Source organism: Malus sylvestris, chromosome 4 (genome assembly GCF_916048215.2).
Source record: "Malus sylvestris chromosome 4, drMalSylv7.2, whole genome shotgun sequence".
NCBI lineage: Eukaryota > Viridiplantae > Streptophyta > Magnoliopsida > Rosales > Rosaceae > Malus > Malus sylvestris.
In genome coordinates this window covers 21839658-21862288 of record NC_062263.1, presented here as the reverse complement: position 1 = coordinate 21862288, position 22631 = coordinate 21839658, and the positions used below count along the sequence as shown (strand labels likewise).

Genomic DNA, 22631 nt, shown 5'->3' with positions numbered 1-22631 from the left:
ATCAAGAAAATGTCCTTCACGGTTTGATGATGATTCTACAAGTGAATGGATTGAAAATGATGACTACCTCGTTTGAAAGATGCATGATCGTGCCTTTATGCAATTAATCATTGCAACTTTGTCTACAATTGCAATGTCCTGCATCATTGGGAGCCGAAGTTCTCATGTGGGTTAATCTTGCTGAAAGATTTTCAACAGTTACAAAAGCTACAATCTTTCAGATGAAAACTGAACTCCAAAACATCAAGAAAAGGTTTGAATTTGTTTTTGTATATCTGCAAAAGATCAAGGATCAAGGGATCATCTTGCAGTTGTAGAGGTTCACTTTGATGATGATGATATAATCATTCTTGCCCCGAAAGGTCTTCATGCAGAATTCAATACCTTTAGATGTGTCATACGAGGAAGAGAGAATAATATTTCATTAAAGGATTTCTGGTCTCAATTATTGGCAGAAGAGACTACAATTGGTCAATACTTTGAGTCTTCAACATATTTTGGGTCTGCAATGGTGGTTGGTACTGCATTCAACGAAGGGAAAGCTTTGGTTCTTGATCAAAATTCCTCGCATGCTGTTGAAATTGGTTCAAGCTTTGGAATCAATGATCAAAACTATAAGAGCAATGGTAATGGGTTACCCTCTGGTCAATTTCACAACAATGGTGGTCATTATCAAGGCTTCTCAAGTAATGGCGGTTACAAAGGCAATAACTTCAGAGGCAAAAGAAGTGGCAGACCATTTTACTCTGGACCAAGGCCTTATAATCCTCCACCAAATGCAAGTTCTGGAATTCTTGGTACTCTACGACCATTTCAAACTTATTGTCCAGATCATCCTTATGAGATTCCCACATGCCAAATTTGTAACAAAAAAGGGCATGTTGTAGCTGATTGCTTTCAGAGACACAGTACACCAGTCACAGGTTCTCATCCTCCGATTCAATGCCAAATTTGCTGGAAATTTGGTCATTCAGCTATTCAGTGCTATCAAAGAGGCAACTTTGCCTATCAAGGCAAGTCACTACCCTCAAATCTTTCAGCCATGCATGTCAATCTTCAACCATTTGCACCTATGGAACAATTTTGGGTTGCATATACTGGTGCAACCTCACACATGACTTCTGAACTAACCAACTTGGAAATGGCGAATCCATATTAAGGCAGTGACACAATAACCACAGCAAGTGGTGCAGGTTTGCAAATTTCTCACATTGGAACTTCCAAATTACATACTTCTACTTATAGTCTTGCATTGAAGAATGTGTTACATGTTCCAAAAATATCTCAGCATCTATTATCAGTTTATCAGCTATGTAAGGATAATAGATGCAAGTTCATATGTGATGATGTTTCTTTTTGGGTTTAGGACAAATTCACAGGGACAATCTTACTCAAGGGGCTGTGTAGGGTTGGCTATTACCATATACCTTTCCATATTAATCAGAAGCCATCATCTGCATCATCTGCATCATCCCAATCACAAAAATGCTTTATTATACAACCTGTTAGCACAAGTTTATGGCATCAAAGGCTAGGACATCCATCTAATGCAATCATCTCTGCAATACTTCATCAATATAAAGTCTCTACATCTTTTGACACATGTAAATCAGTTTGTACATCATGTCTAGAAGGAAAATTCACCAAGTTACCTTTTGTTTTTCTACAACCAAGTCTATACATCCACTAGAAGTCAAACATAGTGATGTATGGGGACTTTCCCCTTTATTGTCATATGAAGGATTTCGATACTATGTAAACCTCTGTTTGGACCCAAAATTACATCATCGGCCTGAGTAATCGAGGCCATTGAGTAAGCATACCTCCACACCGTCAATGAAAAAAGTAAAGATAATTTCATTAAAAGATAACATTATGGTTTTTATCATAATTATCGTTTAATAATGATTTATTTTGACATTTTCTTATAAAAATAATATATCTCCAAGCTAGGAATCATCGACACAATTCAAATTAATGTGGATGTGCGACACAATTCAAAATGAATTTAAAATTCATTTAGTTGGGGTCAAGATGCATGCAACAATAAAGATGATGGTTTTGGGTGACGGATTAGACAAGAAGTCTAGGAAAGCTAGGCTTTTGGTGATGATGTGATTCCTAGATAGGCTTTTCAGTTTGTTTGAAAAGTCATAGATGACAAATGGATCAGTTTTCTTCCTAGAGTTTAAATCGCAGTTGAACACTAACAACCAAGCAAATATCAACCCAGAGTCCATTTGAGATAGAAATACGTCTCATTAAACACGTGGTCTCATCATGAAATACTGTTTGGTTTCGCATAGGCACAGGATAAAGATGCATGCGGATTATACTAAAGAGATTAGGATTTGACCGACGCTTGAACGGTGGAAGAATTGTTATAGCATGGTGGAGCTTCAGAACTTATCAACCGTGTACTCATCCCTATATATACGAGAAACCGTGCAACACAAAAGGCCTCCAATTCAACACACAAACTGCCCTGTGCAAACCCTCGCTCTATGCCAAACCTCTCAAACATCTTGAGATTTTTATTTTCTTTTTCGCCAACACATCTTCAGTTTGGATAAACAACATTGTTGCTGTAGAATCAGCCGACCACGAAGCACCTTCAGTTTGGATAAACAGCACTCCGTCGGGGCCGACTAGTTATCTATCCAAGTCTCAGTAGAGAAGGATTTCGAATCCTTATTGGCAGAGGTCATCTCATTAGCCTTCTCGGTGAAGTGAGGTGTTACAAGTTACTACATTGGACACATTGAAAGTCGAATTTGATATTGAACTTCGTAGAACTAGCAGCCTTGTTTTCAGGCTCTAGAACCCAAAGGCCGAGACATGTTCATTCCTTGGTCGTAGTGGCAAGATCAAGAAGTCAGCAGCGCGCTCAACATAACATCAACTCATTTTACTCACCGGCCGAACTCGGCCGTTGAGTTGGCACGCCCCGCACACAACCGAAGGACGTAGTTAGCTTATTAGTTACTTGGCCTACGCGCCACGTAGGCTTGGTAGTTTTTAGGGTCAACATTTTGGCAGCCAATCAGGAGTACCTCGACCACCTACTTATCAAGCAGAGAGAAACCTGTTGCTGTGTTGATTATGAGTAAATTGCCGAGAGAACATGGTCATGGCTTCTTTTGACGAAAGAACAACCCATGGTCAAAGAGAAATGATAAGCAATCATGAACCAAGGTCGAAAAGAATTAGGGGGTAGGAAAAAATAATTTGGGGTCGAGAGTTCGGCCAAACTTTCTTTTATTCGGCCAAAGAATTGTACTCGGCCAAATTTAGGAAAAAATAATTTGGGGTCGAGAGTTCGGCCAAACTTTCTTTTATTCTGCCGAAGAATTGTACTTGGCCAAATTTCTTTTACTTGCCATTGTTATCTTCTATCATGGCATCCCTACTCATTTTCCATGTAATACAGCTGCCATGCTCTTTTGAGACCTCATTTTACCTTCTGGAGGACTTCACCTAAAAAACCTAAAGAAAAGGGCCGAATGGCTTTGTTAATATCCCATCCACTTTCAAGCAAGTCTTTAAGGGCACAGACTTCAAAGCTTTTTTTTTTTTTTTTTTTTCAATCAGTCAACGCTATGGCCACCATAGCATCCTCCCGATTCTCTTGGCCTCTGCCTAGACAGCCGAAAGTTGTTTCCCCCTTTATTTTTTTGATTTTTTCTTATTTTATATATATATATAGTTTTGTATGAGGTCCTCGTTGCCCCCCTATTTTCTTATGCATCATCGGCTCAAACAGCCAAATGGGTAAGAATATATAAAAAGAAAATTGAAATCTAAGATACGGGAATAAAAGTGGCCGATCCATGAGAAAGAGGAGGCCAATGATGCTTTATTCCAAGTTGAGATATTGTAATAACAAAATTTTCAAATTGATTTTGCTTTAGGCCGAATAAAAATTTTCTCCAAATATTTTTCATTTTCGGTCGCCGAATGTGTTGAACAATTATTATGCCCCTCAGGCATAATCATTTTGTTAATTTTGGCTCTTAACTCGAACAGCTTAGTCGAATGGGATTTTTCTATATCGGCTTTATCACCAATAATCATATCAATTGGCGTGGTTTCGGCTTCTAAGATCACGTCTCCAATTACTATATCAATTGATGTGGTATTTTCTTCTAAAGCCGTGTATCGGCCTTGTTCATCATTGGAACATTCATTTGACAAATCATTTTCTGAGTCAATTTTTGGCTCAGAAACTTGAACTTTTTCTTCTAGACCTATCACACTTTCAGTCTCGACTGAAACAACAGGTGGCCTAGGTTCTTCTTCGGCCGTCTTGACAATCTTCTTAGGTCGAGTGTTAATTGTGGCCGGAGCAAAAAATTGCCCCCCAATATTTTGAGCCAACCATTCTTCAAATGGAATTGATTTGAACCCAAGACAAAATGGCATTTTCTTATCGAGCCACTTATAATATCGAGCTCTATCTTCATTTAACCATTGATCTTGTAAGCTGTGATAAACTTTCACCTTTCTCATTTGAGAGAAAGATTTTTGCCTTTCTTCATTTGCTTCAACGATCCAGTCAAGATGTTTTTGTTGCTCGACTATTTCCTTGAATAGGCGCCGAATCTCATCCTGATTTTGATCTTGATATATCATGTGAACTTCGTAGTTTTAGCACTTGGTCGCACTGGGCGTGCCAGAATGTTGACCCTAAAAACTACCAAGCCTACGTGGCGCGCAGGCCGAGTAACTATTGAGCTAACTACGTTTTTTGGTTGTGTGTGGGGTTTGCCAACTCGACGGCCGAGCTATGCCGGTGAGTAAAATGAGTTGATGTTACGTTGAGCGCGCTGTTGACTTCTTGATCTTGCCACTACGGCCAAGGAAAGGACACGTCTCGGCCTTCGGGTTCTAGAGCTTGAAGACAAGGTTACTAGTTCTACGAAGTTCAATATCAAATTCGGCTTTCAATGTGCTCAATGTAGTAACTTGTAACACCTCACTTCGCCGAGAAGACTAATGAGATGACCTCTGCCAATAAGGATTCGAAAATCCTTCTCGACCGAGACTTGGATAGATAACCAGTTGGCCTCGACGTAGTGTTGTTTATCCAAACTGAAGGTGCTCTGCGGTTGGCTGATTCTACGGCAACAGTGCTGTTTATCCAAACTGAAGATGTGTTGGCGAAAAAGAAGATAAAAATCTGAAGATGTTTAAGAGGTTTTGCGTAGAACGAGGGTTTGCGCAAGGTAGTTTGTGTATTGAGTTGGAGGTCTTTTGTGCTGCACAGTTTCTCGTATTGATAGGGATGAGTACACAGTTAATAAGTTCTGAAGCTCCACCATGCTACTACAATTCTTCCACAGTTCAAGCTTCGGTCAAATCCAAATCTCTTTAGTATAATCCGCATGCATCTTTATCCTGTGCCTATGCAAAACCAAATAGTATTTCATGATAAGACCACGTGTTTAATGAGGCGTATTTCTATCTCAAATAGACACTGGGTTGATATTTGCATGGCTGATGGTGTTCAACTGCGACTTAAACTCTAGGAAGAAAACTGATCCTTTTGTCATCTATGACTTTTCAAACAAACTAAAAAGCCTATCTAGGAATCACATCATCACCAAAAGCCTAGCTTTCCTAGACTTCTTGTCTCATCCGTCACCCAAAACCATTATCTTTATTGTTGCATGCATCTTGACCCCAACTAAATGAATTGTAAATTCATTTTGAATTGTGTTGCACATCCACATTAATTTGAATTTTGCCGTTGGTTCCTAGCTTGGAGATATATTATTTTTATAAGAAAATGTCAAAATAAATCATTATTAGAAGATAATTATGATAAAAACCATAATGTTATCTTTCAATAAAATTATCTTTACTTTTTTCATCGACGGTGTAGAGGTATGCTTACTCAACGGCCTCGATTACTCGGGCCGATGATGTAAATTTTGGTCCAAACACCTTCATAGATGAATGTACAAGATTTACATGGATTTTCCCATTGAATAATAAATCAGAAGTGTTTGCTTTATTTGTCAAATTTCATGCTTTTCTGTGTACTCAGTTCTTTGCCAAAGTAAAAGTTTTACAAAGTGATGGAGGTGGAGAGTATTCCAGTTCTCAATTTCAACTTTTTTCTAGCTTAAAATGGTATTATTCATAAAAAATCATGTCCATACACCCCTGAACAAAATGGTTTAGCTGAGAGAAAGCATAGGCACATTGTAGAGACTGCAATTACCTTACTTCAAATTGCAAAATTACCTAATCTTTTTTGGTTTCCTGCTTGTGCTACTGTAACATATCTAATCAATATAATGCCCTGTGAAACTTTGAAAATGCAGTCTCCTTATCAACTGTTCTTTGGTCAAATTCCCAGCATTAATCATCTCAAAATTTTTGGTTGTGCTTGTTTTCGTCTCTTAAAACCATATAACACTAGTAAGTTACAACAAAAAACAACAACATGTGTCTTTCTGGGTTATGCAGGGAATTACAAAGTGTTTAGACTTTGATCAAAATAAGCTATACATATCTAGACATGTCTTATTTGATGAATCAGTTTTTCCTTACAAACAGTTTTCAAGTTTTACCAAACCTTCCCAATATACAGTCACTTTTCCTTCACTGTACTTTTGTCCATCTCTGCCTTGCATTACATTAACAAATCGAGTCACATCACCATTTCATTCTCATGCATCTCCATCAAATATCACAGATTCCATAACTATAAATGCATCTAGTGCCCCGGATTCATTAGCTGCATCTAGTAACTCAGATTCTTTGCTTGCATTTCGAGCCTCATATTCCTTGGAAACACATGCATCTGCTAACCCACTTTTCAATCATTCATCACCAAGTCCTAGTTCCAATCATTGATTTCATCCTGAGATACCAGAGAATACACCTACACAACATCCAATCCATGTGGATCCTGATTTCCAACATGAACAACTTCATGTGGTTTTTCCAATACCCATGAATGTGCATCCTATGGTAACAAGATCCAAGAATGGTATTATCAAAAGGAGAGCTTTATCTGCTAGTGTTAGTTCTCAGTCAGTTATCTTAGAGCCTAAAACATTCAAAGTTGCTTCTAAGGCACTAGAATGGAAAATGCAATGCAGGAAGAGATAGATGCATTGCATTCTTAAAATATATGATCTATTGTTCCACTTCCAAGTGGTAAAAACCTGGTTGGGTGTAAATGGGTGCATAGAATTAAAAAGAATGTAGATGGTACTGTGGTAAGGTATAAGGCAAGGCTTGTAGCAAAGGGCTATAGTCAGGAGGAAGGTGTAGACTATGGAGAAACATTTAGTCATGTCGTTAAGCCTACAACTATCAGACTCATTTTTTGCTTTAGCAGCTCAGTTCAAATGGTAACTAAGGCTTCTTACATGGTTTTTTACAAGAAGAAGTGTATATGGAGCAACCTCCAACATTTCAAAGCACACAACATCCATCCACTTATGTCTGCAAGCTTCACAAATCACTCTATGGGCTTAAACAAGCTCCAAGAGCTTGAAATGACAGATTCACTAGTTTTCTACCTGCCTTGGGATTCAAACCTTCACATACTGATCCATCTTTATTTGTTCAACATTCTAACCAAGGCATTGTAGTATTATTGCTCTATGTTGATGATGTTATCTTAACTGGAAGCTCATCTAAGTTGATTTCTCAAGTAATCAAAGAACTTACTACAGAGTTTGAGATGAAGGATTTAGGTAATTTGCATTATTTTTTGGGGCCGCAGATTAGTCACACAAATGAAGGCTTATTTGTTTCCCATTCTAAATATATTAGTGAGTTGGTTGACAAAGTGGATTTACAGGATTGCAAACCTTGTGCTACCCCATGTTTGCCATCTCACAGACTTCTACAAAATGATGAAAAGCTATATCATAGCCCTGATCAATATAGAAGTGTGGTTGGAGCCTTTCAATATCACACATTTACAAGGCCGGATATAGCCTTCTCTGTGAATCAAGCATGCCAATTCATGCATAATCCTATGGAGTCCGATGTCATTGCAGTCAAAAGGATTCTCAGGTATCTTAAGGGTACATCAAATTATTGAATTCACTTTACACCAAGGCCCATACATCTTCAATCCTATAGTGATACAGACTGGGCTGGGGATCCAAATGATAGAAGATCTACCTCAAGGTTTGTGATCTTTCAAGGGTTCAATCCTACATCTAGGGCATCAAAGAAGCAGCACACTATGTCGAGGTCATCCACAGAAGCTGAGTATCGGGCTCTAGCAATCACAGCAGCTGAAATAGCTTGGATAAGACAATTATTTTGTGACTTACACATTCCTCTTTATCAAGCACCAATGATTTACTATGACAACATCTCAGCTATATCTCTATCAACCAATCATGTGTTTCATGCAAAGTCTAAACGTATCGAGATTGACTATCACTTTGTTCGTGAGAGAGTTACAAGAAGAGATCTTCAAGTGAAACATGTTTCATCTGCAGAACAATTTGCTGATATACTCACAAAGGGTTTATTTGCACCCTTATTCTAGCAGGATTGTAGCAATCTCATGCTTAGTTCACTCATGCATGCGATTGAGGGGGGATGCAAGAGTGTAAACAAGCACAAAGATGAGAATCCAAGTGAAGGGAATTTAAGGGTCTAGATGATGACAAGTGTCATAAGATCCAATGGAAGTTATAAGGCTGTTAGAATCAGCTGGTTGATAGAATACTAGCTTATGCATTAAACAATGTAATCATATAAATAAATATAGCAAAGGTGTGAGGAATGTAACTTGACACTCAAGTAATACAAGAAAGCTTTTTTTTCTCTTTCTCTTTCTCTCTCTCTCTCTTTTCTTCTTTGCAATTCTGCGTTTCTTAATTTTCTCCATTGAAGCTACTGCTTCAATCTTCATAAAGGCGAGGAAAGCAGTCGAAAAAACTCATTTGTTTTTATTCGTTGTCAGAAAGGGTATCCCCTCAATTTTCCATTCTTGAGTTCTTTCGATGGCGTCTTTTCTACCCTGCCTTCTACAATTTGCTCCACCGCGGCAATAGCTTTTGTGCTTTCTTCTACCCCGTAGAACCCGCTCGATTTTGTCTGGGTTTTGCGATTTTGTGATAATCTTCCATGGTAATCAACTTTTGTTTGTTTTGGTTGGTCTGAATTTCAAATTTTTTGTCTTGGCTTGCGGCACATGATATGAGATTCAAATGAGATGATTTGTGTGTGTTAATACTTTTATGCAGGTATTTCTTATGTTTTGGATGAGCCTCTCAACCTCACAGTTTTAGCCTTATTCTAATTGTGTCCCTGGATCGGATTAATATGCACTATTTTTTTTTAAATTTTTTTATCCTTCCTTATCCCTTCTCTCTTTTCCCCCCTTGCTATTCTCCAACGACTCAAGAGAGTCCTAACAACAACATTCGAGCTTTGCATGCTCGAATCTACCCCTCGATCGAAGAGTTCAATAAGCCCAGCTTGCGGGTGGATTTTTCCAACGAAGATGCGAGTTTTTCCGGCCAATTTCAAGCATTTCCAACCTTTTTTTTGGTCTAGCGAAGGTAATAGGCATACACCAGATTTTTTTACTTACTTTCAAAATTATTTTAAGTAGTCTTTGTATTTGTGAATTCTTGATTCAATTGTTATATCTCATCTGCATATTGAGGTTTCCTGAGATAAAGTTTCCACACAACACAATATTGATATAGGACTAGAGATCGAGCATGTACTAAACCATCTAATTTGTCTGATGGACCGCCATAGCCATTGGCTAGAATGTTTAAAATGGAACCATGTAATATATACGACAAACAGGGGGAAGAGAACAAAGCTCCAGATCAAGTTTTAAGAGATCACTTCAATCTATTAAGGATTTGCATATAATGGCTATATATACGCACACACATATTAGATCATGTTGACCAAATTAGAATGGGTTACTACTCTGAACTGGATACATTCATTGTATGCAATAATTTTTTATTCAAATGATATAAAGAAATTAATGAATGCCTTTTAGCTCGAAGTTCAAATTTTGTAGTTTCTTTTTTTGCGTGAAGATAAGGTTCTATAGACTTATATTGTTCGATAAATGCATATTTTGCAGATGATGAATCTAGAACACATGAAAAATCTACCATACCACAGTGCATATAGATGCTTTTCTTGGATGGATAGGCACAATTTATGAATCAATTGGTATATGACAATTATACCCATGATCTTCCTAGAGTGTTTTAAGTTATACTAAACTATTTCTTACGTTAATTATTTTGCAGCAAAGTCGTCTTTTCACTGTGCAGCCACTAGCAATTGGTTACAGAGCTTCCTGTGAGTTAAAGTGTCTTAAACTTTTGATTGAAACTTTTTATGGTGTTTTTTTTTTATCTTTTTTGTTATCTGCAGTTGTTTTGATTTTTTTTTACGATTTTTATCCAATGTTTATATGTGTAGGCACTCAAATTAGAGTTTTTTGTTTTTATTTCGAAGTAGGAAAATGATGGAAAAATAGGATTCCTATAAGATTTTGTTTTTTTGTGGTTTTCAAGTTTTTCGTTGGCTTCAATTTTTGTTTTTAAATCTGTCTGTAATGTTTACATTGACCATTTCATCGTTTCGCCTTGCAGAAAATTGCAGTTGTCAATCTGGATCCTGCCAACGATGCCTTGTCATGTCCTTTTCAAAATTTTCATGTTTTGTTGTCCGTAATTTCGTTGTGTGATTAATATAAGGAAGCCCCTATAAGATTTTGGTTTTTTTTTTTGTGGGTTTTTAAGTTTTTTCATGGCTTCAATTTTTGTTTTTGAATCTGTCTATAATGTTTGCATTGACCATTTCATTGAGTTGTCAATTTGGATGTTGCCAATGATGCATTACCGTATCCTTTTTAGTTTTTTCGTGTTCTATTGTTTGTAATCTACAATGTTGCATTGTATTCTAATGTAGAACGTTGAGCCTTTACGTGAATTTAGTTATGAACATTCTGTCAACATGGAGGATCTTATAAAACTTAGTGATGTGATGGTGGAGCACTCTCTTGGTTCCAATGGAGGTTAGTGTTCTTATTGAATCTATAAAAGTTCAATACTTGGGTAAAGTAAAGAGTGGAAATTGTTTGGTTTGGGAATGAAGAAGGAAAACGATGGAAGATAAGAAGTTATTGGACTCTCGAATTGTTCTTTCGAAAATATGTGACAATTTGGAGAAGTTAGATGGTAGGAACAATAGAAATTTACGGCTTAATTTTCATTGTATTGCATAATAGACAATATATACAAGATACAATCCTTGTTCTATAAGGAAACAATAAAGGACACATAACTATCCTTCCTAATAAAGGATTTTAAAATTTAGAACATATTTACATACCCTTTTTAATACTACTCATGTTAACACTTCCTCTCAAGTTGGAGCATAGATATCACACATGCCCAACTTGACAAGTGAGTCACCAAAAGATCTACTACACACGGCATGAGTGAGGATATCCACAAGTTGCTCTTCCAAGTTCACAAACGGTATCGAAACAATTTTCTTCTCCAGCTTCTCCTTAATAAAATGAAGATCAACCTTATCACGTTGTACCGGATTCTCTGCAATCTCCCATGCAGATTTATTATCACAATACAAACTTGTCGGCTCCTTTGCTTTGAAACCTAGACCATAAAGTAACTTACGTAACCAAAGGACTTCACATATTCCATGTGCCATACCTCTGAATTCGGCCTCAGCTGACGATCTTGACACCACGTTTTGCTTCTTACTCCTCCAAGTAACTAGATTTCCCCCAACAAACGCAAAGTATCCAGAAGTAGAGCGTCTATCAGTTACATCACCTGCCCAATCAGCATCAGTAAATCCTTCAATCCTCAGATGACCGGAATTTTTATACAAAATTCCTTTTCATGGAGCCGACTTCAAATAAGCTAAAATCCACATAACAGCTACCATATGATCCACACTTGGCGAGTGCATAAACTGACTCACCACACTTACTGCATAGGCTATATCCGGACGGGTATAAGCTAAATAAATTAGTCTTCCTACCATTGTCTGATATCTGCCTTTATCCATTGGTTCTTGATCCAGATAAATTCCCAAGTAATGTTTCTCCACAATGGGAGTATCCACGGTTTACACCCAAGCATCCATGTTTCATTCAATAAATCTAGAACATATATACGTTGAGACAAGAAAATACCTCTAGATGACAGAGCAACTTCCACGCCAAGAAAATATTTCAAATCTCCCAAATTCTTCATCTCGAACTTGGTGGCAAGGTTTCGTTCTAGCTTCATCATCTCTTCCGAATCATCACCTGTTATTATCATGTCATCCACATAAATAATTAAGGCTGTCACTTTACCACTTCCCCATTTCACAAATAATGTATGATCCAAGTGACTTTGATAATACCCAATCCACCTTATAACTTGGGTAAATCTACCAAACCACGCACGAGGCAATTGCTTAAGTCCATAGAGTGACTTTCGCAACCTACATACTCCGGTTTTCTCTTCGGCATCGTACCCCGGAGGAAAATCCATATATACCTCTTATTCCAAGTGCCCATGAAGAAAAGCATTTTTCACATTAAACTGTTTGAGTGACCAATTCAAATTTGCAGCTAAAGAAATCAAAACTCGTACTGTATTCATCTTCACTACTGAAGAAAATGTCTCTTGATAATCAACAGCATAAGTTTGGGTATAGCCTTTTGCTACTAACCTTGCTTTATACCTGTCTACCGATCCATCTGCCTTGTATTTGATCGTAAAAACCCATCTACACCCAACTGGTTTCTTTCCTTTAGGTAGCTCCGTTACCTCTCATATATCATTCATATGTAATGCCATCATTTCCTCATCCATTGCAGTAGCCCATTTAGGATCCTTCAAGGCCTCCTCAACTCGGGTTGGTGCTTGGATTGCTTCCACATTGTTTACCCAAGCTTGACGTTCTGGTGCAAGGTTTGAGCATGACACATAATTAGCTATTGGATACTTCACTTTTCCTTCGGGAGAAAACCTGTCAGGATGAACACCACGATTTTGCCTTGGCGGTAACTTATATGTACTCATAACATTATCTGGATTAGTTACATGAGTATCAGTAGTACTTACCTTAGGAATATTTAGAGAAGACATATTGGGTAGCATTATTGAGCTTGATAGAAAGGGGGTTGCAGGTTCGATAGCTAATGGTTGTTGGAGCGGTGAAACTAGTTCAGCAGCTCCCTGCTGACATTCTGCATCACATTCGGTAGTACGTTGCTGAGAAGACTCAGTTGGTTCGGTGCTACTTGGCTGAATGATACTCACATTCTCGGCAGTGTCTTACCGAGAGTTACTATCTCCATTCTTGGCAGTGTTTTGCCGAAAGCTTTCGCAACTTTTTTTGTCAATAAATACTCCCCCTGAGCTACATATTTCCAACCACCTAAGATCACCACTCATATTCTCCCCTAGGTGATCGGAATGTGATGGAGTTGAAGCATAAAAAAACTCGGATTCGGAAAAGGTAACATCCATAGTTACATACATATGACGAGTTTCAGGGTGGTAGCACTTATACCTTTTCTGTTGAGGAGCAAATCCCAGAAAAACACACCGGTGAGCACATGGATCGAGCTTACTACAATGAATCTTGTGAATATGAACATAGGCTACACACCCAAATACACGAGGAGAAAGAGTATTGGTTGACACTATTGGAACAAATTCTGTCAATACTTGGAGAGGTGCACGAAAATCCACAACCCGGGATGGCATACGGTTAATCACATACATGACATAAGTGACAGCTTCAGGCCAGAACCGTTTAGGTACAGATACATCAATAAGCAAGGCACAGGCAGTTTCTAGGATATGACAGTTCTTTCTTTCGGCAACCCCATTTTGTTGTGGGGTATGAGGGCAAGTAGTCTCATGTAGAATTCCTTGATCCCGAAGAAAGCTGGACAACTCGGAACCAATATACTCACCTCCATTATCAGAGCAGAGAACCTTAATAACAGAGGAATATTGTGTTGCAACCATTTGAGAGAATGATTGAAACACCATACCCACATCACTTTTATTCTTCATCACATAAATCCAAGTCATACGAGTGCAATCAGCAACGAAGGTAACAAACCATTTAATTCCAGACAAAGTACTAACAGGAGAGGGACCCTAAACATCAGAATGCACAAGTTCAAAAGGAAACAATCGTTTATTCATACTAGGAGGAAACGAAACGCGATGACTCTTCGCGATAATACATACCTCACAATGTAAGTCTGATTCTTTTATTTCATGAAATAAACTAGGCAACATATGCCTCAAATAACCAAACGAAGCTTGTCTTAACCGACGATGCAATAACCAAACTTCATGTAAATTATTGGTACGGGATGCTTGAACTGCATTAGCTTTGCCAGGAACAACGTCATCCACATAATATAATCCCTCTCTCTAAGTGCCACGCCCAATTATTTCTTTGGTTTGAATATCCTGAAGCAAACAAAATAGTGGATACATAAGTACAACACAATCTAATTGCTCAGTAACTTGAGGAATAGATAACAAATTATGAGACAACGAGGGAACAAGCAGGCAATGATGAAGGGGAAGGGCCGGCGTGGGGTTCATAGTGCGGGCCTCCAAAACCCGTGATGTTGTTCCGTTAACAGTTGCAATACACTTCCGTGAACTGGTTGTCAAACTAGTAAATAGATTCTTATTAAAAGTCATATGATCGGTTGCCCCCGAGCCTAAAATCCAACCTGTATGATGTTCCATATCAGAGGCTAAAAGAACACGCCCCATACTACCTGGAGTGGCCGAAGCATCATTTTGATAACCACCGGATCGACAACTGACCTGTGGGTAGAGCCAGACGCCTCACCGTCCAATTTCAGTCCAACCTCTCCTTCCTCACTCGCCATTGACTACCACACAATACACACACGGCTGCACAGTTTGAATTATTCACAGCAGCAACAGAAAGCTTCCACGTCTGTAGCTCTTACACGGGCAGATATCCAAGCAATTGTGAGCCGCAATTACAAGCACTAGCAATCGTAGAACAAACACACACGACACAAATTTTAATTTGAAGCAGCAGCAAGATCATAGCCTGCACTGATTTCTGTAACATCTATACTGCAATAAAGAAACACACGACACACACACAGCAGCATCAAGACAGCGTGCTGCAATCCCAGGGTACAAGTCAGCCGAAGACAGCAGCAACGGAAGATACAGTTTCTAGGGTTACGGCAACTTGGCTCTAATGCCAAATAGAAATTTACTGCTTAGTTTTCATTGTATTGCATAATAGACAATATATACAAGATACAATCTTTGTTCTATAAGGAAACAATAAAGGACACACAACTATCCTTCCTAATAAAGGATTTTAATATTTACAATATATTTACATACCCTTTTTAATACCACTCACGTTAACAGGAACATGGTTACCAACGTAAAAAGATATCCATGTTAAAAGATGTGATGGTGGAGCACTCTCTTTTGTGCTGTTTTACTTACATGTGTGTTCTTTGTTTTTCTTCTTTAGAAAGTTTGATTTATCTGTTTAACGTATTCTTTTTCAGTTTTTTCGTGCTTTGTGAATAGTGATTCACAGTTTGCATTCCATTCCAATGTAGATGTTGAGTGTTTTTATGAATTTAGTTATAACATGCTGTAAACATGAAGGATCTTATAAAAATCAGCAATGTGATGATAAAGCACTCTATTGGTCCCAATCAAGGTCAGTTTTCATTATTAAATGTATAACAGTTCAATGCTTGGGTAAAGTAAAGAGTACAAATTTTTCACTTTCAAAATGAATAAGGAAAATGATAGAAAGATAGAACTCCTATATCATTTTGGTTCTTGGTGAGTTTTCAAAATTTTCCTTAGCTCTCCTGATTTTCCTTTTTAACTTTATTTTTGTTTGTTTGGTTGGGTGATGCAATTTGATCAGATTTGGTTCAATTGAATAGTCCCGGAAGCAACAAGAAGGAACTGACTGCTGGGATTTCTTTAGCAAGTAATACTTCTTAATTACTTAAATGTTTTCATAGTAATTTATGATTGGATTCGTCCTTTCTTATATAAATTCGAGCTACACAATAGTTGGACCATTGATATGTTCTGACTGTAAATACTACATATATGCTTCTCTTTACCTGCTCACTTGAATTTTCATTTATATTAACAACTTCTGTTTTTTTTCTTATTTTTATCAGAGAAGCATGTATATCGTGCAAAATAAAACAATGAAGTTCTAAAGTGACAATCAACAAAATTTAAATAGTGCTAATAGTGTATGTATGTAAATATAGCTGTAAATAGGAATGTAAACTCCACTGTTCAACACCTAATATGATCATACTTATGTATAGAACTTATTGTATGTTTTACGCTTTTAAAACCTGCAGCAACGCGCGGGCTCTATTACTAGTTTGACACTATTCGCCCCTAATAACAATAGCAACGCCTCTTTTAGAGGTGAATGTTGGAAGTTTTGAGACTCTTGTCCCACATTGGGGAAAACAAGATTCACAAGGACCTTTATATAGATTTAATGCTTTAGTCTAGTAATTACAACATAGGCCATTTGGAAATGGATTGAAGGCTTGGGCCTTATGGTTGTGTGGATTAGGCTTGTATAATATAGCCTAAATACAATTAATATTAATTAATCAAGACAAGGGCCTTGGGATATAATTTGATTCCCAAGCTGTAATCAAGGGCCTTTATATAGATTTAATGCTTTAATTTGATTCATTAATTTTAATTTTCGGATTAAATTTTTAATTAATTTATTAATTAAAAACGTTTTGATTAAAAGACACAGCTCTTAGAAAGAGTTGTGTACCTTCAAATACACTGAACATGTATTTGAAAGGGTGTGAAATAGCCTATATATCTGCAATCACAGTTTCCAAATGGATCATCTTTTCTTTCTCTTTCCTTTTGTACGAATTTTCTAGAGAATAAACACACAAAAAGAAAATTCGCTAGAGTTCTAGAATCCAGTGCGGATTGTAGAATTAGGTAGTTGAATCCTGGTCGAGCAGACGTTATAGAACCACAAGCATATGAGTGGGACGAAAATACTGTTCGAAGGACATAGCTTTTACGCTAGCCTCTACCCTCTGTAATCAAGTTAGTAACATTAATTTCTGTATTTATTGTGTAATTTTCATTTTGTATAGCAAGTATATTTTGGTTAATAAAATATTAGAATTTCTGTTATTTTTGTTTATTTCTGAATTGTTCTCCAACAGTGAATACATTTTCCACGCTCCTTTCTGTTAGGGGCGGTTTTTGAAGATATTTGCCTCTAATAAATATTTTTAGATGCAAATTTTGTTGCCCCTACTAACGTTTCTTGTAGTGGGATATAATTTGTAAATTATTTGATGTATAAGGCATTGGGATAGCCTGGTAAAGGTGTAATGCGTGAGTACATACTACATGTAACCCTATGTATTCGAAACAAAAAAAGAAAAGAGTAAATTACATTTTATTCTCTCAAGTTTGAGTACAATTTGTAGCCTCATACAACATTTTAAAAACATTTCAATGTCATACACAAACTTGTAGTTTATTACAATTTCATACATCCGTTAGTTGAACCGCATAACGCCTAGGCGGCCGCCTAGGCCGATTTTTAGAATAGTGAACCCAACACATTTCAAGGTAGGGGATAATGGTCATGATTAAACAAAGGCGTCTCATATACGTGTGAGGATGTGTGAAGAGACTAGTTTATATATAAGCCAAGAATATCCTTAGACTCTACCTAAAAATACAAATACAGAGTGAGTTGACTTAATTGAGAATTTGAGATGGAGATGGAGCCAAGTAAACCACGACACGTAGTGTTGTTTCTGTTACCGTTACAAAGCTATGTTATTTCGATGCTCAGCAACAAAATAAACTTTTTAGGCCCAGTATAGTTTACTACCATCATGTTCGATATTGTCTCAACTTAACCACGGATTATTAGGTGTTGTTTTTAATTATAAAAGACATCATTGACATAAGAAGTGAACATCTCACTTATAAGATTTATATCATTTTGTTATATTTTTGACATAGGACTCTATTCTTCAACATAGAGGCACCTATTTTTTTCATTTATTTATTTATTAGTAAACAGATGAATACTGATCATACATATTCTTCACCTTGTAAAGTAAATATGCCTTGATAACTTCTTAAAAGTTAAAACTCCATAATTGCTATTGGGATTTTGTTATCTTGGATCTGCATGGCTTTTGATAAAGAGTAACTTAGGGAGATTAAATTTACAGATAAAATTTGTAAATCTAATGATGTGTCACTAATAGGAAATGAGCAGGTTTATCAATACATAAGTAATAATCCAATCATTAACTTCCATGTCATTTAGTTTACAAATTTTGTCTACAAATTTAATCTCCGTGACATTATCCTTCGATATAAAGACTGCCACATTATTATAACACAACCTAGGGCTCATAATGACGTAACAACCTTCCAATTTATATAATAATAAGCCAGGCAGATCCTTAGACCCCAAAGATAGAATTACAGTGTCAGTTAACTTAACTGGGAATTTGAGATGGAGCTGGAGCAACAAAATCAACCATTACACGTACTAATGTTGCCATTACCGGTACAAGGCCACGTCACTCCGATGCTCAGTTGGCATAGTTATTGTGCCACGCTGGCATCCACGTCACTAACCGAAAAAGCCAACGAGTCGTGTGACTTGGAAAGGGATCCTCTCCGGATTCATTCCTCCTAATTCATCAAGTCCGGGGATCCGGGCCATTGAAAGTTGATCCAACAACTACAAATACAGAACCATTTTAAAATTTATAATAATTTTAGCCGTTTAATCAAATTTCAATGGTTTGAATTCTCGAACTTGATGGATTAGAAGAAAGGGATTCGGAGAGGATCCATTTCCGTATGACTCTAATTGTCCTCCTTTGAATTGCATGATAACAGATATGAATATGTGTTTCGCGGTTGACGTGGCGGAGGAGTTGGGTATTCCCATAGTGGCTATGCTAGTCCTTAAGGCGTGTGGCTTCCGGTCTACTTCATGAATTCCCGACCTCATTAAGCAAGGTCATCGTCCCTTTGGAGGTGAGCCCTACCATGCATGCATCGTCATGTGTCAATCAATCTGCCAATAAATATTGGAATCATACCATGCATGCATTGTTATCGATCTTATAATTTATGTCTGAAAAGTTTGCATTTGTTTCGTTGTTGGGCAATTTTTTTCATATAAAATTTCAATCAACCATGCTAATTAAAATTAGATGTTTGATGTAAAAAAATTTGGGAAATTGGCTGTTATAGAATAAAAACAAAAAAAGCCGTGCTGTAAGTAGTAGAAAGTTGCAACCTGCATTGCTGCAAAAATTCAAATCAACCAAGACTTATGGTGACATGTAAAAAAGACGTGCGTATAAAATAGAGGAACTAAAACAAAAATTCAAATCTCAGTGGCATCAAGTAAACGCATTTGATAAAAATAAAATTTGTTTCCATGTAAGAAGTCTTGAGATAGACGAGTTGGAAATTGAGAATAGAAAACTTTCTTCCGCCAGCTTTTGCCTTCGGCTTTGAAGTCGGCGGCAATTTTCTTGAAATCAGTCTTGGTTTCTTGCCTCTCACACTCCGTTTTTCGGTCCCTTCCCTTTCACATTCCGTTCACCTTATTTGGTGTTGAATTGTAGTCGTAAAACGTTGTAGTCATAGTGATACCTGGCCGGCCCTGAGAATTTGGTAGCCCTAGGCAAGCTTTCGAAGTGAGACCCTAAATCTTCCTGACCTCCAATTCTTTTTACATTGATATTTATAAAAAAAAATTTTGCTAAATACATAAAAAGTTTATTTCTACATGATATTTTTGTGTGTTGTTCGAAGGGATTTTTAGTAGCTAATTAATTTCAGTAGTTATATACACATAGGTTTCGTGTTGGGACCTGCTTATATTTTGTGTTGTGACTCAGACCAAAACTTTATTGATATGAAGTAAACAAAGCATTAACATCGTCGCGATGGTAATTAAGAGTTAACAAACTCCGGAATTAAATATTGTAGCACTATCAGGAAAAAAAAATGATTATTTTTTCTGTTGGAAATTTAGTGTCAAAACTTTTGATTGAAAATATATGTTGTCTAGTTGTTAATAAATAGATGAGTAATGCTCGGTAGGTCAAAATTTTAGATCACATTTGCAAATCATGTGATGTGTCACCAAAAGAAATTAAGTATGTTAATCAACGCTTAAGTAATAATTCATTCATCAACAATCAAATCATATATTTTACAGAATATAATTTTAAGTATATAGTATTCGCAGCACTACCCTACATAGATGCATACAAAGAAAACATTGAAGAATTTTATGAACCATGCATCATAACTCTACCTACTCTTAATTGGGTGGAATTTGCCTTTAAAATTAAAATAGTCAATTAATAAAACAACCCTCATAAGTTGTACTTTTGGTGCTATATTATTGACATTCCAAAAATTTTATTAGATGTGCACTCCTCGTACATGTACTTTTTTTTTTTTTTTTCAATTATAGAAAGTTTCTCTACCAACACTAACTAGTTGGAGTAACAAAAAAATTTATTAACTAGTCACTTGTCATATTTTAGTTGATTCTCATGACAATTCTCCGACACACAAACTTTTAATAAATTTTTTTCTGAGTATAGAAAGTTGCTCTACCAACACTTTCAGAACTAGTTAGAGCACCACTGGTGTTGCTCTAAGAAATAAGCTGGTTCCGGCCATTCCGATATAAGAAACCATATATCTTTTCCCATAGTAAAACTTCAAACATTTGCTAACTGCATGTGTGCGCTTTTTCTAATTTTTTATTTTACAACAATGATCGTTACAAGAGTGTACTCCATCGGGCGGTGGTGAATTGCAACAAGGAAAGGATCTCCATCCCAACATTCTATTGCCCATCGTACGATGCCGTGATGGAACCAGCCCCACAACTGATTGATGATCATCATCCTCCCCTCTACAGGAGCTTCACATATGCTGAGTTCTATGAAAAATTCTGGGACCGTGGCCTTAACACTCGATCCTCTTTGGACTTGTTTAAGACCACTTCTCATCCTGCTTAATGATTTCATCTGTTACCCCTCAATTTCTCGATGCTGCATGTTCAACATTTCAGAGCTTCTAGTTAACAGTAACAATAAATCCAGTACTGTGTCTTTGTTATCAAATATTTAAGAAATAAAGAATCAAGTGATCAACTTCCCATAATATATATGGTCATAACTGATGTTGGATCAATTTTCTTTTTATTGCTTACAGTGGTGTAAGAAAATCAAAACCTTTTGTTGAACCACTTGAGCTAACTCGCAAGGGCGTCCGACCATTTCAGAGATAGCAACAATCATGCCGTTGATTTGATGAAAAATAATAATTCCAACAGGTATGGGCTTAATTGATTCAAGGCTGTAAATAACTGAAAAATGCATGGCTCTTGTATCTCTAAGTTATATAGCTAGCAAAGGATTGTCACGTGTCAGCTGGTTAGGGAGCCAAGTGAGGAGAAAATTCTGGCTCCTTAAGATTCAGGAGTTTTGTGAATTTTGGAAGGTGGTAATTCACCGATTCTCATTCATTCAATTCTCTATACAATACTACTATCTGTAGCCATATGTTTACAATCAATTCCTACTAACTAGCCACTAATTGACAGCTAATACAAGATAGGAATGTAATCAATTACAATATATTAATCCTTGATATAATTGAATCATAATATTGGCAAGTATCTTGATGATGATCCTTGACTTTCTCAACACTCCCCCTCAAGTTGGTGAGTGAATGTTGCAAACTCCCAACTTGCCTAGCAAAGAAAGAAATCTTTCCTTCCCAAGAGCTTTAGTGAACAAATCAACAAGTTGTGATATGGAAGGAACAAATCCCGTCACAATTTTTCCTTCCATAATCTTATCTCGAACAAAGTGACAATCAATCTCAATGTGCCTTGTTCGCTCATGAAACACTGGATTTGCCACAATATGAAGAGCGTCTTGATTGTTGCACAACAAGGTAGCCGGACCTTGGTCTTGAATTTGAAGATCTTAAAAAAGATTTTGGAGCCATGCAAGCTCACAACATGCTGCTGCCATATATCTATATTCGGCTTCAGCAGAAGATAAAGATACGGTTTTCTGTCGTTCGCTTTTCCATGAAATAAGGCTATTTCGAAGGAAAACACAATAACCAATAGTTGAAAGCCGAGTGGTAGGACATCATGCCCAATCAGAATCACAATATGCCTTTAACTTCAATGAATTCTAAGAAGGAAACATCATGCCTTACCCTGGTGTGCCTTTCAAATACTTGAGGATGCGTAGGGCTGCTTCATAATGAGACTTTTGAGGTGATTACATGAATCTACTCAATAAATGAACTGAATATGTAATATCCGGTTGGGTTATAGTGAGATATATCAACCAACTAACCAATCTTCTGTATTTGGCTAGATCATCTAAAGCATTACCAAGATCTTTGATATGAAACTTGGTATTAAAAAATGTTTTGAGATCATTAATTGCTTTCAAGTCATTCCCTGTTATCAGTATGTCATCCACA

The 22631-nt window shown here is 36.9% G+C and overlaps 1 long non-coding RNA gene across 1 annotated transcript; it reads left to right on the top strand.

Annotated features, from left to right (window-relative positions):
* The first annotated feature begins 8958 nt into the window (after positions 1 to 8958).
* On the top strand, positions 8959 to 11131 carry LOC126617907 (uncharacterized). The gene is made up of 4 exons (XR_007621575.1): positions 8959 to 9114; positions 9396 to 9548; positions 10269 to 10320; positions 10617 to 11131. It is a non-coding gene; the product is annotated as an uncharacterized LOC126617907 (long non-coding RNA).
* Positions 11132 to 22631: the final 11500 nt, after the last annotated feature.